At 41.5% G+C, this 15,307-nt stretch overlaps 1 long non-coding RNA gene across 1 annotated transcript in view; it reads left to right on the top strand.

Moving 5' to 3' along the window:
- The first annotated feature begins 9,877 nt into the window (after positions 1-9,877).
- Positions 9,878-15,307, top strand: part of LOC109369308 (uncharacterized) — a 32,437-nt gene continuing 27,007 nt past the window's right edge. Inside the window, exon 1 of the long non-coding RNA XR_014885288.1 lies at positions 9,878-9,968. This is a non-coding gene — a long non-coding RNA (uncharacterized LOC109369308). The remainder of the gene's footprint in view (positions 9,969-15,307) is intronic.

Raw genomic sequence — 15,307 nt, 5'->3', positions numbered from 1 at the left:
CCTGCCGACAGGTCCCTAATTATGGCTTGATTAATCACAGCGGTGCCTGCACCTGTCTGTGCAAAACATCTTCATTTTTGCTTTGTGACCCATGCAGGATCTGGGAACACATCTAACAACGGCTGTGGAAACACCCAGCTTTGTTTTCTTCCCTGCTGTTAGTTCTGCTTCTGCTCAGACCAGAACAATTATTTCTGTTTTGAGGGGTGGGAGGGATTCTTCCTTTGTTGCAGCTTCTGGAGAGGCTGGAGTGCACTTGGAAGCATTTCTTAGGAACTGAAAAGGGCTAAAACCTGATTGCCTTCAGAGACAATTTTTGTACACCCTTCCTTCCACTGAAATGAGCTCCCATCAACCCCAGTGACATCGATGGGAAAGCTCACAGAATTTCCCCTAGATATGGACAAAATATCTTAGTCTTTTGAAAGCCATTAAGCGCATCAGGAAACCTCATAGGTCTTGAATTGCTGCAGGCTTATAGGGATATGCAGAACTCTGGCTTGGATTGGTTTTCTTTTTTGAGCAAATGCAATTTTTTTTCCTTTTTGCTTTATTTTGAAAAAGGCCTAGGGAATTGTTAAGGGTAAAGGAGGACATTTTCTATGGTGTAAGACTGGGTAGTTTGCACAGACCTCAGCTCAGTGCCTTGAATAAGGGAAGAAATTCATAGGGCACTTGAGGGGAATGTGAGACTTCAAGTCATTTCCTACTGAGAAATACAAAGACCAGAGAACCCAGTGAACGGAATATGCCGGGAAGGGACTCAAAGAAGAGGTTAGAGAATAGTTTTCTGCAGAGAGCCCTTTTCTTATTTTTCAGAGAAAGACTGAAAAACGAGAGACACTTGCAAAGTTTCCAGAGAAAACTGAGAAAGAAATGTCTTTTTATACCATTGAGATGAAAAGACTCAGCTGAAACTACCCTAAGCAAAGAATGGGAGCAAAACATGTAAGATTTCACCTAAGGCACTGAGTGATCACTTTTCAGTTTGGCAATCAAAGAGTAAACCTGGAGGAAATACATGTGGTGTGGATCAAACCAAAGTAGATCTGATGTTTTTCATCCTGAAATGAAAACCAGGAAGTTAATTAGTACAATGCAGAACATTTTTTTGTCTTTGGGTTGAAATATTTTCTTTTCTGGATCTTGTAAAAATAGCTGAGGAAATGAAAGGTTTCATTGACCACATTGGAGGAACTTTGGAATGTCCTTATTTTTAAGACCCAATCTTTTGTCTTTGCCTACTCCAAATGAGGAAGGGGTGTAATTCTGCACACGTTTCCTCATGTTAGCAATCCGCTCTCAGAAAGAATACTTAGTGAGTCCTTTGTTGGTACTAACATTCCCAGGGAAGGTGCTGGAGCCCGTCTTTAGACTCAGATGCACTCTGAATGTTTCATTTCCCCTTTCTTCCCTGACAGAACACTCATGTTTAAACACAAATTCAGATATATTTGGAATTATACTGAACTCTACCACTAGAAAAATCTCAGTGCTCTGTTACCATCATTTTGCAGACTAGAAGACCAATTTTACAGTAAAACCTACTTGCTAGTGTTACATTTCCTTTCAAACAATATGGGCAGTCGTAGTCCACAAAAGAACTTATGAAGAAAGTAAATAGCTCTACCCATCACAACACACACTCAAAAAATAAAGCAAAATTTCTCATATGGCAGCTTTTCTATTTCATACAGACAGAGGCACTTTGTTACTTAAAATCTGTAAAGCACAGAGAATTTGCTCTGTATAGGGTGAAGCATGGATGCCAGGACTGTTTCAGGTGGCAAACTGAAGGAGCAAAAATAAATATAAGAGAAGACTCTCATCTCTTTGTGGACTGGGACAGAGCTGCAGACACACCACTTGTTAAAGCTGTTGAAGTGAAAATCAATGAAACAACACACGGAAGGAGCACCAAGTTCTGACTGTTGGGCAAAAAGGGACTGGAGTGCTGATATCCTGGATCTTCAACAGCACATAGGGAAAGAAGAGGTAGTAGAAAAATAAAGTTATGAAGCTGTGAAGATGAAAAGGGCATGAGCAAAGTTTGAGTTGATGGGACTGAACGAAAGGGTCAAATATTATGGAGAAATGAATTCACTAAATCTTGTCAGCCTGCATGTGAGAAGGAGGTAGAAGAAGAATAAAAAGTAATGCTGACATTGCTGGCCTGGGAGAAGGGGAGGAAGAGGGAGGGAGGAGAAATTAAGAAAATAATGGAGAAAGGCAGGAAGGGGGAGGGTGGAGGATGTAAGAAATAAGGCGCTCAATTTTGTCCTAGTTGCCCTTGAGCTGGCAGGGGGGTTATGCAGGATGATGTGCTGAAGAGATTTATGGGCATGGGGTAAGGTTGGAAAGGCAGATTTGTGAGTTGTCAGCATAGAGGTGACAGCAGAACAGCAAGAGAGACCGAGCATAGAAGGAAGAAAGAAGTGAGAACAGGCCAGGTCCTGGGGGCTTATGAAGAGGACTAAGAAGCGACATCACCAGGAGAGTCACCAAAGTGCAGGATGCTCACCAGATAGCAAGCAGCAGGGGGGGACTGAGAACTTAGGTAAGAAATGGCCAGAGTTTGGTGTATGGAGGGAGCATGAGCATTTAGACATGAATTTTGAGAGAACCCATCAGTATTGTAGTTAAAGCTGATTAGTTTTGTAACTCCTAGTGAAGAGTTTGAGAGAAGAGCTGATTTTGGGTATTGTCATGGGCTGCTGTTCAGGCTGTCTATCCCACTTTAGGGTGTGAAAAGGCAGATTTTCAGGAGCATATTCCACAAGGAACCGTACACCCAGGTCTTTGTGAATGCTGGAGGAGGGAACTTTTGGGGAACCCCATTCACAAGGCCTGGTTTTAAGAGGTGCTGGGCGATGCAAATGCCCTGCATGCAGTCAGAAGAGTGAGTGGAAGTCACTTAATTGAGAACTTCAATGTCTAGGTAGAGCAAAAAATCTCAGTAGGTGCTTTTCTGCATCTGTAGGTACCTGAATGCCTTCAGCCATCAGGCCCTAGGAAGTAAGATCTAATAAAAGTCAGGCACATTAGATAGACAACTTGAACTTGGCTACTATACAGACAAAGTGATTTCAGATCATGTATTTTTTAGCTATTTTCAGTAGGTCTTTTTTTATTTGACTTCTATTTTGAAGGATCTGATTTTAGGCTGTTATTCTAAACCTCTCTCAGCTGGGGATTCTGATTGCTTTTCAAACCTTCTATTTTATAACCTTTGTACTCTTATGCATGAATCTAGGCCAAATTACCACCTTCTGTTCGCTTTCCAGTGTCTTTGAGCTTTAAAAAAAATAAAATGCAATTTCAGATTCCGAGGCTGGGATCCTTAGGAGACACCATTGTTGCTGGTTCTTTTTTAACTGGCTGGGACACCTTTGGATGAGTCACCATCCATATGAATTGTTCCCTACACCACATCTTGTTTAGTTAAACCCAACTCCAATAACATTTGCGTGTTTTTTTGGCCTCTTTTAGAGCAGAGCTTGTTCTTAAATGACAGCAGAAAGCAAAGGTAGATGCTGTTGCATAGCAAGAAGAAATTTAAACAGGAAGAAGTTATACAGCTCTCCTGTGGTCATTGTTCAAGGAAGAACTCGGGGAGAATTCTCATGAAGTGAGAATGAAACTTTAATTGATGGTCTGATTCTCCATGGCTGTTCAGCCATCCTTTCCTTCTCTGCTTCTAATAATTGTTCTCTCATTTCGCCCCCACATATGCAAGTAAAATCCATGTGACCAGATAGAGAGACCTTTAAGAAAAGACCAATATTTGCATATCTATTATGGCTATACTCAGTGTTATACTTGTTTCATTAAAATTTCTATTTGGATAATATGTAAGGTCAATACTGTCACTGTTCTGGAAAATTCATTTACTTTAAAATTAAAGCTAAATACAGCAAGTATGGTTTTCCCTCTGCCTCCACCTGTGTCAGTCCACTGAGCCTGACAGATTAAGTAACTGAAAGCAGAATTGGGCCCACTGTATTTATGGATGGAGGTCTACTGTGTGGGGACAAAAAAGCATGCTAATTACATGAATCCTTATTTTCAAGGTAAATCACTTGTTAAAGATGCTCTGAGTTACTCCTTTTTATATTCAAGGGATGGTTGTTATTTCAGCTGGCTGCCTACTGAAGTTCATTAGCTTTTACATACCAGTTGCTGGGATTAAAAACACATGAAGAAATTCTTAGGAGTCCCACACTACCCTGGGTAGTACCCTTACCAGCTCTCAAACCTCAAGCAACCATTTTCAATTTTTCTTGTTTGGAAGGCTGAAAATGGGAGTTCTTGTGTCAGAGGAGAGGAAAGATCTGGCTGTCACGGATATTGGTAGGGTCTGTGTCTGGTCTAAGTTTTTCCAGAGTGTGGAAAATGGTCCTTTGTGTGATCAGTTTGTTGTTTTTTGTGAGTGATGCTTAACAGTCCTTACTTAGCATGGCATCTGCCTCAATCCTCAGAAATGACAAAAGGGGAAAAAGGGATCTAGGGGGGCGACTGTGGAAGTCACCTTTACAGTCTTCCAAAAATGTATTAAAAGCAAAAGCTGTTTTCGACACGCATCAAGGGAAAATGTCTATTAAGATGGATCTGTTCTAACTCTACCATTGCTGCTGTAAAATCACAGTGTTTTAAAGACTTTGTTTTTTATGCAGGAAATGTTGTGTGTCTGTTCAGTCCTGCTGCAATTACAAACCTGTTTGTTAAACCATCATGTTTGTGAAATCACCTTAAGCAGATCACAATAACTTTCCCCCTAAAAGCAGCTGGCTTGAAAGCTATCAGATGGTGTCTGTTACCATTTTCCAAGATGGTAGTGGTCTCTTGTATGTCAAATGAGCTCAGTGACTTTAATCCCTGTCCACACCACAAAGGGCAGGATCTCAAGTAATAATCTTTTCGTCAGTCTCAACAGACAGAGCCAGAACTACATTCACCCAGGAGAGTAGGTGGCTTTATTGTCAGCAAACAATCTTCTCCAGCAGAATAGAAGAAAAATTTAAACCGATGCTTACAGTGCTCAGTCTTTTCTTCAGTGCTATTTCTGAACATTATTTTCATTTGTTGATGGAGTAGGTTAAGTGGATGTCCACAGTAAAGAAATGTCTAAGCCCACCTTTTTCTTTGGATCCTTTGCAGAGTGCTGATAGTAACACATTACTGTTAGCAGAGGAGGCTGCTGTGTGAAGGTGGGATTCATCCCACTGGATCTAAGCATCTACCAGTTTAAATCTATCCAAGACCTGCAGGAGCCCGTTATAGTTAATGAGAAGGAATTGGCTTCTCCAGAGGGAGAATTGGTGGCAAATAAACTTCTTTTCACAGGCTGTGGCAGCAAACTCCTGGGTACCTGAAGGTAGGCCAGGGGAATGTTTCTCTGCCCAAATTTGTCAAGGCTAAACAGAAATCTTTAGCAAGGGAAAGACAGGAACTCAACAATCCCAAGCCCATCTCAGCTCAATTGCTGGGCAGCTTTCCTTTACTTAAATTCCTGCTCTATTATTGAAACAAATATGTACAAAAGTTTCATGCACAGAAGTGATCTGGGGTCCTGAGAATAAAGATAGTGCTGAACCAGGTAACTCTCATTGGATCTAGCTGTTATGTTCAGGAAATCCAGCAGTGCAGCACTCAGCACCCTCTGTATGTTCTGCAACCTGGAAGGAGTCCAGAGCAGCAGAAGCTTGCGCCTTGCCCATTTTTCTGTCCTGTGGGGAGCAGGGAATTGCTTTCTTTACACAAGGCTGTGCTGGAGATGGGCTGAGCTATAATTTGGAAGGTGGAGGTCTTTGAAAAAAATTCAGATCTGTGTTCAAATCTTGTAATTGGAACTCAGTATCTGTGAAACGTAAAGCCAGAAGTGACCACTTCAAATACACTTTAAAGTGCTGTTTGTTTAATGATGGTTGAATGTAACTGGCAAAAACATTTAAATAAAACCAAATTCAAGCAAGTTCTTCTAAACTGGAATCATGCAGTGTTTGTATTAGGGATGTGGAAATTTTCCCTTTAAGCATTTTAAAGGATTTCTATCAGTAAAAAGGTTAAATCTGAGAACAATAGAGCAAAACATTTATTAATCTCATGCAAATAAATGGATTTTGCATCCACCTGTGTATATATGTATTTAGCAACTAGTTAGAACTGATTAAAAGATTTTTTGTTAAGCTTGATAAGCGCCAAGCTCTACAAGAGTCCTAAATGATGGTAAAATGATATCATCACTTTAACATCAGTGAGCAGTAGTTATTAAAATGGTCATTTCTTTTCAGTGCTTCGCCCACAAGTTGAGAAATCCAATCTCATCCTTGTGGTAACCAGTCTTAGCCCAGGGGAATAGAAAGGAACATCTGGAAGCAGAAAATCCATAGCATTGACCTGGGGAGATTGAACTGTGATCCTAGCCAGGACTGGAGGAAAGGGGGTGAATGAGGTCAGAGGCCAGATGTGAATCCTGATAGATTAAATGAAGCTCAGAGAGGGGCTCAGAGAGCAATAAAGGCTTCCTAGCCCTGCAAGCCAAGGCTTTCTGTAAGCCTGCGGCTTGATCGCTCTTCTGGGCTGGGAGACGAAGACTTTGCTGATTAGCATGCAAATGCAACAGCAGTGTAAAAAGTTCCAGATGAATTTATGACTAAGCTTTGCTGCAGGGGAAAACATGTTTGACAACGTGCATTAGAAAAAGAGTTGAATGAAATTAGGTGTCAGCCTACTATCAGCCAAATTGGGAAGGTACATAGCAAGAGGTGCAAGGACACGGGTCATGAGAAAGAGAATCCTACAAGCAGAAATGCAGGCTGGAGAGGGGAAGCTCTTGCTGTTTTAAAATAAGAATTCCAGCCTAATAAATGCGACTTTCTGTTTGGCACTAATGAAGTAGATTAATAAGGCTGTTGGAGCCCATATGGCCACAGAGATTTCCTAAGACTAAGCACTGCTAATGAATGTTTTCAGAAAGTAGTGTTTACTTTCAGGCATATTTCGTCCTTGGAGTGGCCTGGTGTGTAAAGTAGCCATGGTGTTGGTCTTTGTGCATCAGATGCATCATCTCCCTGCAGAACACGTGTTCTTATTTCCATTTTGCAGATGGCAAAACTGAAGTGGGAGAGCAAAGTTCAACATCTGCAAAAGCCATCTTTGGTTTCACAGAGGAAGCGCCACTTAAACAGGCATTCTTCTTCCTCTAAAAATACATAACTCATAACCCTACCAAAAGTGGTTTGGTGATAGGACTCCAGCACAGGTTGTCTAAGTCACATATCTGTTAACTCCAGGAGCTCTGTGGGTTTGGCCTCCTGACACACCAGCTATCTTCCTTGTCCAGCACTTCTGAAATCCTGAAGACAGGCCAGTCTTATTTAAGTTCAAAATTAGAGTCTGGCTGCTTGGGTACTGGCAATCAGATGTGAAAACATGCTGATTTCATTCTTAAATGGAGATTCAGTTGGCTGCTTATTTGCTGAACAAACGTATCTGCGAAGATAAGAGGAACAGCAGTGAGAGTCAGCACACAGAGCTCCCTGGTCTGCTTTTTCCTCTCGGAGGTCTCTTGGCTTTCTGTCTTTACACACTTCCCTGTCATTTTGATCTCTGCATCCCTATGTGGTTCTGGCCAGCCAGGATAAATGGCTTTTCTTTTTTTTCTCTCTAGAAACAGGGAGCCCTAAGCCCTAAATCTCCCTGAAGATAATTCAGTTGTAATCTTTTCTTAAAGATTTCTAAAAGTTCTTGGTCCTGGCTATGCAATTTCAATCAAGCATGTGCTGCATGTCCAGACTCTTGTTTTCTTTTAGCTGATTTAGTGTGGACTGCTTTGTTTGATTCTCTAGACAGAGAAACATCAACCGAGCTTGGTTCCCAGTCACAGTATTAGGGAACAAGGCTGTAAGCACAGGCATCAGAATTTTGTGTTTAATTGTTCATAAAAGTAAATGCATCTTTAAAGAGAGGTTACCTTTGAAAGTCAGACTCAAAGCTTACATTTATCCAGGACAATTAAGGAGAATTTAGGTCAATAACAGCAGGTGTGTGTTTATGTTTTTATGTGTGCACCCTTTCCAGAGGTAACTCAAAAATACACCCAAGATCGAGCACCACTGCTGTGAAGGACAAGGCAAGAGCAAAATAGATGCATCAGCTGTCTCCAAGGCGTTACGCTGTGGAAGGAGGCAGACCAACACAGCAGGTATCAAATGTCTTTTTCCAGAGCTTGGAAGTGACTGGTGTGTAGGCAGGCATGAAAAACCCTGCATTACTTTTTTGTCAGTCTGCCTGTCAAACTACCTTGCTAGGCAGGGATAACAGGATAGAAAATAGACTGATATTTGTCTGTGTATGTGTGTGTGAAGGCGACAGTTCTTAGAAGTTTATTATAAGAATGAACTTGGTAGTGCCAAAAATCAAAAGCAAAGGCTCAGACATGTGGCAATGCAAAGAGCAACAAAGCTGTTGTCCTTCTTCTTAAACCAGAGCTGCTAATCCTGGGAGATTTGTTCGTTCCATTCTAAGCTTTACTTGAGCCCTTCCATGGGAGTGCTTTATTTCCTCTTGGAGGAGAATGTCCTCCGTGCTCAGCTCCATGCTGAACTCCTTGCTCTCAGTACAGGACAGCAGAAAGCAAAAGGTGAAGTAAGTGAAAAGAGAGCTAGAGCAGGGCACTTTGTGTATCTTCTGTCTCCTCTCAAGTTGCTAAAGGACAAGAGAGTGTTAGGAAAGAGGAGTTCTCTGATAGCAGCTTTGGGCCAGAGATCTCTCGCTTTTCCTTGCTGCATATGAATGGCAGAGGTTAAAAAAATGGGCCACGTTCAGGGAGGTTCTGAAATCAGCTACTGTTTGCTACCCTCTTGCATACCTTCACTTTTCAGTACTGTTGATCATCACAATGCTTAATTTCTTCTCAGGCGCTTATAACTTTATCCTTGTCTATTATTCTGAGATAGCATATTGCTTTTCTAGTAGGGTGAGGTTTTGTCACAGGGAGATCAAAGAGCAGATTCTTCAAAAGAGTCAAGGTTGGAAGACTGATTAAGACTTCTGAAATAAAGTTTGTGGTTGTGCATCTGGAGCTGGGTGAGATTGACATGTCTCTGTATCCTGCAAGTCCTCTTACAGCTCCTGAACCACGTTCTCAACCTCTTTTCTTTGGGCCGAACTGTGAAAGGACAACATTCTCTTTGGGAAGCATTCAGCATCCTCTTCCCTGACATCAATCTAGTAGAGTTTCTATTCCAGTTCTGCCAGCGAGGAGTCAGTAATATGTGACTGAAGTGAAAATATGTCGAGGATAAACAGAAGAGATCTGTTTTATCAATTTCCCCTGCATCTTAGGAAGAATTAATATCAATCTGTCTCTTTGAGGCAGGATTGCAGGAACAGTAGGTTTATTTGCATTTAGCATTTTGCTGTTGGCAAGAAGTGGTTTTGCATTAAGCATTTGACCATTTGACCAGAGGATTTTGCTAGCAGCATTTAGAAGGAGGTAAACGTTATTACAAACCCTCCTAGGTTAAAATGAACAATAAATATAGGTAAGAATTTGCACAGAGGAATCCTGCTGCCCAGTACACATGTACGCAGCTGGGTGCCCTGTCACAGGTACTGGTTTTGTATCTGGTTCCCTAGAGTGCTGTGGAATTTGCTTTCTTTCCTTCACACAGCATGGTCAAGCTCTCACACTCATTTTACTTTAGGCTCTTTTGAAAAGGCAAATGGCACTGCTGGAAACTAATCAACATAATTTTTTACTCTTCACAGAAGCCTATTAGCAATCATTGCTGCAGTCTTGGGCTGAAAATAGGGACTGTCCATTCCTAAATAGAAAACCAGAAATGTTTTGTATTTTCTATATATTTTCTGCTTTGTCTTGTCTCTGAACAGCCTCTTTTCCCTAGGTGCTACAGCAGGCTGTCAGAGAAGCAGATGCTGCTGAGGATACTGGAAAAGCTCAAAAGGTAATGAATAGCAAAAAGCTAGCTCTAACATCACTGTTGTTGTAGGAGCCTTGCACAACCTCTTCCTGTGTTCATATACAAGAAAAGAGTGAAAATACTGGCCTTATGAGACACAGACACTTAGTTTTTGTCCTATCTGACAATGGAGATGGAAATTGGCATTTTCTCCATACAAAGACAGAGACACAGTTTTCATGGACTAATCTCCCAACAGAGATAAAGTGCTGCAGAATTATCACAGCTAAGTTAAGGAAAGCTGTCCTCGGGGTAGACTTCCTTCAGTTGTATTTCTGTAGAAAATTTGTTGGCCCCAATTTTACATCCGAAGAACTACTCTGAGTAGAAGACAAACAATTTGTGTGAGAATGCAACCGAGGTTGATCTGCCAAATCCCATGAAGGTGACTACAGTAATCACTGAATCAAATTTCCTTTTCCTATTGAGTATTTATATTAAAAGTAGTTAACTTAATTAAAGAACACAGATTTGATTAAAAGTTTCTCTGGAACTCAAAGGGAAGCCATTTGATTTCTCCCTTGCCCAGGTTTCTCCGAGAGCCCAGGGATGAAGGCTGTGCTTTCTTTTATACATGAAGCAATGCTGCTTCTCTGTGCTCATTTGGAAGGATTTAAGCCTAAAATGAATGTGAAAACTGAAATTTTCATGTATTACAAGAGCTCATCCATTTATCAGAATAAAAATTATAAGGGTCATTAATCTGTGCATATGTAAATTAGGAACTGTAGAGAGTTTCCTGAGAACCAGTGGCAGCGTGTGATGTACTCTACTGCAGCCGTGCCAGGGATGAAATGTGTTGATTGCCTCCAGGGTTAACCCTGCAGCTTTCATGCAGCGCAAGAGCAGCTTGTTCTGCTCACCATGTGGCACCAGAGCAGGCAGAAAGGTCACACGAGCAATCAAGACCTGCATATCCCTACTCAGGTAGGAACCCCTGTGGCTCTAGGATTAGCTGCAGAGCCTGAGCTGACTTTGAATACATATTTGCTTCTAACTATTCCAACTCCCTTGTATATATTTTTTTGATTCATTAATCTATATCCATATTTGCCATGAATGTGGACACACGATGGAACGACGCTTGCCATTCTTGCCATTTCTTGCTGTTTGTCTGCTTTTCTTCTTTCCTGAGTTTTTGAAATGTGAAAACAAGAGGAATTAAAAGGTTAGATTGTTTTCTTAATGTGTCTCCCTGCAGGAGCGAGCTGTAATCTGACAGGCTGCTTTAAGGCCTTTGGTGGTGTCACTTTAATGAGGATTCTACAAGAAAAGGAATAGTAAGCATTTGCAATTATCAGATAATATACATTTTTAAAATATGTCTGGAATTTTCTAAAATAGCTGGGGGTTTTAGAGTAATGGATTTGATCAGGGTGAAGAGGAGCTGTACATCTAACACTGTGGCATCACATGCAGAATCTCAGTACATGAATTTCAAACTGAAACTTAAAGATCTGGCAGAATTTACTCTCTGTTTTCTCTTTACCATTCCCACAATGTTTGGGAAAACAGTAAACTCACATTTGCTTCAGCACCTCCATTGCCAGAGCAGTAGTGGGACAAGGGGCAGCAGTGCATCCATGTCGGGCTGTCTCTAAGGCAGAGATTTGTCAGGGAGAAGTCACTGACCTCCTTGTTTCCTTAGCCCTGGAGATCCTTGCACTCTCATTGCCTATTCTCCCTGGGGAGATTGGGGTTCATATGCCTACCCTGGGAGGAAGATAGCATTTAATCTTATCAGTCGTGTCAGCTGACATCCCTGATGCTGCTGTAGGAGAGCTCTGGGGGCAGCCCCCAGCCAGCAGCAAGAGAGACGTCTGTTCCAAAGCATCCTCTAAATGACTCCTCAGCATTTTCATTAAAAAGAGCTGCCCCTGCTGGACAATTACGGATTGTGGCTCCCTCATTTTTCCACAGACAGAGAGCTTATGTAAAAGCTGACTGACATTTAAAAATGCCAGCAATCTTATTAATCCTGCAGTTCAAGAAGGGTTTCTTGGGGCTTCATATGCAGAGTGCCAGTTGGAGGGCAGAAGGGTGATGCAGCCACACTGACAGGACCAAGCTCCTTACACAAATACCAGACTGCTTTAATTCTTCTTCAAAATTGAGTTTACCATGAAACTTCCGATTAACAGAGAAGTGCAGAGAAGTAACCTGCAAAGGTTAAGGCACCTGGTGCCCTGAGAGCCACAGTTGTATGAATACAAGCTATTTGTGCTCTTTCCCCATGGCTGACCTCCTTCCCATCTGGGAAGATCACCTTCTGCAGGAATTAAAGGCAGCTGTTCTGTCTTCTGCTAGCTCAGAGATGTGCTGCTACTCTCCCCTGTAAGTAGAGGGCACTCATTGGGTGTCCACCAGTCCACCAGTAATTTAAGCAGAATTGCTGATGTATTGCCCTTATCCCAGGATCACAAGATAAACAACAGGATGATAACTATCAGGACTCTCCTCCACTGGTCCCTGAAGGATGGAAATGCTGAGCACAGTAACACCTCTGCTGCTTCTTCTTGCTTCCCAGTTTGTGGGAACTGGCATTCCAAAAATGCTTAGCAGTTGTCTGAGGAGAGCTGGGTTCAGTTCAGCATCTGCTAGAAGAAAATGCAACCTTTCCCCCACCCCACTTTCATTATTTGCCATGTGAAGTGGGGACGAAAGGAGCTGACTTTCAGTGCATGAATTACTCTGTGAGCTGCCTTTGCACAGCCTCCACTAAGACTGAATTCTGCCAAGCAGGTTTTGGTCCCAGGCTGGACAGACAGTGCTGTTCAGAGAACAGAGTGTGTTCCCCTTCTAATAGTAATTCTGCTTCAGTTGTAACTCTGACAGTCTGCTCTCTGCTTGTTGTTACTCCTTCATCTCAGAGAGCTCACTGCTGGGGATGATGACTCAGACTGCTGTTTTTCCAGCACAACTGGGATCATGCATGTTTGCTCTTTGCCAGATGCATGTATATTTTGATGCCAGCTTTGTTATTCTATATTGGAAATCATTCTCACTGCTTGGATTATTGTTTACTTGGGTGTAAATCTAGCTGTGCTGCACATATAGAATCAGAGCCAAGGTTACTTCACTTTTAAATCTCCAGTGACTGTCCAGTAAATAACAGCTTTTGCTGTCCTGGCTGAGTCTATTGGCAGAAAATAGAACTGTAGATCACTCTCAGAAGAGTGACTCGTTGCAGCAAGGTTAGGGAGAAGAGAATGAAAAGGTTTCCCTGGTAATTTAGTCAGGTTTATTAACACAACAGCTATTACTGCATTAGCAATTATATGTAGTGTGTGTTGAATGAAAAAAATCAGGTGTCTTCCAGTTCCTGCCATTAGTATGGAGCTGCTTTGTGTTGAGAATGGTTGAGATATGTGAAATCATCTTGGGGCAAGAGGTTGTGTGTGCATTAAGGTGACAACCAGCCTGACACGGGCTGAGCCATCTGTAAGCCATGGCTGCTGACTGCACATTGAGAAGACACTGACAGTGGGTCAGCCCAAGGTCTTAAATCCTGCTTTTGAGGGCTTTTATTCTTTGACCCATTTCACTGCAGGAGAATGGGTTTCAATTTGGAATAAACTTTGACCCAAATAATTGAAAGTTAATCCCACTTTATTTCACATAATATTCTACGATAATGCAATTGTAACGTGTTTCATATGGGGCATAAAGGGCAGCAATTTACAGTAGCTGACTTTTTTGCATAAAAGGAACCAACAAGAGGTCCTGAGTTTATCTATCCAAACTGATAACAGCATTTGAGAAAATTAACCTTTTTAATAATGACTTCCTCTTTTATTTACTTTTTTTTGGATGTCTCTTGTAGATATTCATTTGTGACACTCAGCAATTACCTTAAGTTCATAATGGTATAAGTGAACTGAATACATTTCTAGGTTAAGTAATGCCAGCGAGTTCAAACCAAACCCGTTAAAAAAAAAAAAAAAAAGAAACTGTAAGAGAGTAAGTGCAGTGCAGGTCAGTGCTGCTTGAATGAAGCAGTGTATTGATGTAAGTTGCTAGATACAAAATACTTTCCTTCTTGGGGAGTTATCAGAAAAAATGCACTCAGTGAACTGGAAAACTGTGAAATTGTTTAATAAAATTAATCCTCGGCTGTGATTAACAGAAATGTCAGGTTTATTTTGCATCTAGATTTCCATCCCAGCAAGTACGAATTTATCTCTGAATACTGTTGTCCTGATCTGAACGTTTGCTGTATTGTATTTGTACAATTAACGAATATACAGATGTTTTGGTATAGCAGAGAGCTTGGCTACGTAGTTGTTACACCAAAGCAGGAAACAGAAATGATAGGTACACTTACCTTATCCTGGGCTTGTGTGGACATGGAAAACTCCAGTGGAGCAGATCTCCAAAAGAGATCCTTCCCTGCTTGTAGTCAGCTCTTAAATGGGTGTAGGAGAGGTGCAGCCAGGCTCCATCCCTTCCAGCAGCACAGGTGAGTTGCCTTCACCTGTGCTCCGTGGCTGACTCACTGCTCACCTCAGGTGATCAATCAGAGGCTCAGGCTGTGATTCAGCAGCCCCATACAGTACTGAATGTAGTCTTTTACCCAGCCCATGTTATCTAAATGTGTTATGTTCGAATAAGAAATAAGAAAGCATGTTTTCAAGTAGAATTTATACCCAAAATATTTGTGTTTAGAAAGTGTTGGTTGGAAGTCATATCATTTCATTACATATCCTTATATATCTGTATTTTATTTCTTTTACTTCTCTACACACTCTTGTGTTTTCCACGGGGCTACATGTGTTGTGGAAGGAGCACTGAGGTGGATAAGAAACAGAAGAGTTGAGGCTTGCAGGTCATTGTTCTCTATGCCCGAGCTACAGAACATCTGAGCCTTTTCAGCCTGTGAAAACCCAAACCTTTCAGCCCTGAGACTTTGGGGAAGACCACAGTTATGAGAAAGCTTGCTACTGATCCTCTTGGATCTATGGATGTCCTCTGTAGTGCTGAGAAAGGAAAGCAGTGTCTCCACTATCACATCATGAGTGTATTGCTTACACTGTGGTTCATATCTCTTAGACACAGAGCTTTTCTAGCTCCTTGCTCCCTGCTGCTTGTCAAAACTTCTGTCTGCAGGCTGTTTTGGTTACTGTTGTAGCTTTGGAACTGGACCTGAATCTTAAGAGATAGGTTTATAGGTGTTTGTGCTTATAAGCTGCAAAAAACAAGATAATGAAAACACTAACGCAAGCCTGCAAAGAAAATAAGGAGATCTTGGAATTAATAATTAGTTATTACTCTACAGCTGCGTCCATTCTTTGATCCAGAAGATAAACACATTAACTTCTCACTCC

Source organism: Meleagris gallopavo, chromosome 10, assembly GCF_905368555.1.
Source record: "Meleagris gallopavo chromosome 10, MGAL_WU_HG_1.1, whole genome shotgun sequence".
NCBI lineage: Eukaryota > Metazoa > Chordata > Aves > Galliformes > Phasianidae > Meleagris > Meleagris gallopavo.
This window is presented reverse-complemented; position numbering and strand designations above follow the sequence as displayed.